Source organism: Benincasa hispida, chromosome 9 (genome assembly GCF_009727055.1).
Source record: "Benincasa hispida cultivar B227 chromosome 9, ASM972705v1, whole genome shotgun sequence".
Classification (NCBI taxonomy): domain Eukaryota; kingdom Viridiplantae; phylum Streptophyta; class Magnoliopsida; order Cucurbitales; family Cucurbitaceae; genus Benincasa; species Benincasa hispida.
The window spans coordinates 10900980-10903811 of record NC_052357.1 but is presented as its reverse complement, the minus strand read 5'-3'; the positions used below and the strand labels follow the sequence as shown (position 1 = coordinate 10903811).

The window sequence follows — 2832 nt, the reverse complement described above, 5'->3', positions numbered from 1 at the left end:
CGAAATGTGTGTGGCTAGACACCACACTGATGCTTAATCCAATTTTTTTTTTTGCAGGCACTTGGACTATTTTTTTCCCATAGTACAAATTTATGGTTGATCCTTTTTTTTTTTTTTTTTTTTTTTTTTTTTTTTTTTTTTTTTTTTTGTTTTAAAACAATTAAGAAGAAAAAGTTTCTATGAATTCCTGTAAAAAATTTATAAACATATTCACATGATATATTTAATTGCATAAAAATTATTTTATTATTATGATTATCTAATTATTTTGAAGATGAATATTTATCCAATTCTAAAGTTTTTTTCTTTACCATTTTTCCAAAAAAGTTTAGAAAGATAATTGGCTTGGATCCAAAATTGGACCCATGGGTTCTATGTGGGCCTCACCAAAGCCCACGATCCGATGGCCCGGTTTGGCCTACAACCGTTCATTCGGATGGGGAAGAAAACAGTAGCGGCCAAGTTTTTTGCTTCGTTCTCCTTGGAATTCTGCTGTTGCTTTCACTCCATAGCCACATTGTTCATCGATCCCTTTCGCCACTGTACTGGTACCTTCTCTCCCTTTCTTCTTTACTCTTTCTCTCTGTGTTCTTCTTTAATCGATGGGCTGCGAAGGTAGATTCATGTGTATGAATCTTGTATTTTCGTGTTTAATTATATGTTTTTTTTTTTTTTTTTGTCAATGTTTTGGTTGAGACGTTATCGATGCAATGCATTGCTTTCCTATCAATTGGAAGATTTTTTGTCCTAATTTTCGCTTATTATTGTTCTGCATCGAGTTTTGTTGTTGGGAAGAAATTTTTGAAAAGCTTTAATTGAATTGGAATGGGCCGTACCTTCTGGCTGGTTTGGCAGAGATGATGATCATTAGCTTCATGACTCTTTATCCGTTAATTTAGACCGTGACTTCTTTCTTGATCATATCTTGTGGCTGTTTAAAAAGCGAAAGTAACGTGAATATATAAGCAAGAACATTTTGATTGATACAGTTTTTTCCCCAGTAAAAATCAAAATTAAACTATGCTAGCTTAAGTTCGAAATTTTGAAGTATTGACATAAGTAAATGCAACGGAACTCATCCGCTTAAGCTTTTTGATTGATGGGTGACATGATATTATAGGAGGAGCTCTTGTGTTTGAAATCAGAAGTGTAATTTTCTCTCCAATTTATATTGACTTTTACTTATTGGGTCTATTTCAATTTTTTAATCTCATAAGTGAGTGAGAAGTGTTGAAGTATTGATAGAATTAAAATGGTCATATCTCATCTGCTTAAGCTTTTAGATGGATGGATGGATGATTTATTTAACACAAAGTAGACTGTATTATAAGCTATACACACTCTCTGACTTCTTTGGATATGGAGTGCAGCGTCTCTCTTCTCTGTTTTCAACAAGCACTGAAACCTTTTCCTCATATCCAATATGTGGCCCAACCTCGTAGCCACTATACTGTTCCATTTATTTCCCTGATGTCCCCATTGGGGAGGAAGAGATCTTATATTAGTGATTTGCTATAAATTATAAGTTACATTTGTGATAATATGAATTATTTAAGCCATATGTGGATGGATCCTCCATCTTTATCAACTTCCCCGCACTATCCCCCACATCCACCCACGCCTATTGATCTAATTATTATTCTTATCAATTGCAATAAGATAAGAGCTTCCTTTTGAGTATCAGACTATGTGTGGCTGCCTTTCCAGCTCATTGAGTTTTGTTGTTATTGATGCATTATTATTGTGCCTAACCTTGACATGGTTTCCTGTATTTCTATTCTTTATTTGCTTTAAATCATTCTTCTTTTTTTATTGTTCCAATTTGATCAGTCTATTTGCTTCAAGTAATTGGACGGAAGAACTAATAACTATGCCACGGTGTCGATAAATAGCTCTACTAACCAGGATTTCTAGACTTCGTTGCATCCGACCTTTGAATGATTATAAATGAAGTAAAATTACTCATAAATGTGACAATGAGGACCCAAGAATAGATTATCCTTTATACTTTCGCCAATCAAGATAAAGGGCGGTGGGGTTATGTTTGGATTTTGCTGAATAATTTATTTCAAATTGACCAGGACCTCAGAAATCTTTGATTTGATATTGTTAACAAGCACATGACTTTCCTTTTATTGTCCTTTCTTTGATGGATCTCACCACTTGGAACTGCTTGATCTGATGGTGCTTATACTTTATAGGACAAAGACTACAAACATTGCTTTCAAATCTGAACACTAATTTTTCCTGGGCATTCTGCAGATTTGATGTTTTTCTTTGTTCATCATTGAAGGGTCCAGTGTCGGAATCTGCTGTGTGGCGCATACACACTAATGGTCAAGCATTGAATCACCAATACCAATTGCCAAGTAGGAAGAAAAATCAAGTTGTTTTCTTGCTTTTAAGTCTTATATGTTCCTTTTGGTTTTGGAACTATGCATATTAGGCATGTATAAAGGGAGAGCTTTTACCTCGTGGGTCGTGAAAGTTTATCCTTTTGCTTAAAATTTCCAAATCATTGAGCAATCTTGACTTCTTTTCATTATCTATTTTGTTGCTCTATATTTCTGCCCTTTTGCATGTGAATCAGCCTGTTTGTACTTCCTTTCTAAGTTCCTTATTGAACTTTCCCAAAATTTTGTTCCTTCTTTAATCTGTTCTTAACAATATTGATTCAAGAATCGGATGGATTGTTTTCCTCTCAAATTGATCAATCTACCCCAGATGTGCAACTTGATCTATCTGCCTCTGTGGAATCAATCAGCATTTTGAGAGAAATTGATTTCTGTATTTCTGGATTTTTATGCATTGTAGCTCTTCTTTCTTTAAAGA

General features: G+C 34.2%; 1 long non-coding RNA gene across 1 annotated transcript; it reads left to right on the top strand.

The window, feature by feature from the left end:
- The first annotated feature begins 443 nt into the window (after positions 1-443).
- Positions 444-2562, top strand: LOC120086527. The gene is made up of 2 exons (XR_005484238.1): positions 444-548; positions 2263-2562. It is a non-coding gene; the product is annotated as an uncharacterized LOC120086527 (long non-coding RNA).
- The last annotated feature ends 270 nt before the right edge of the window (positions 2563-2832 follow it).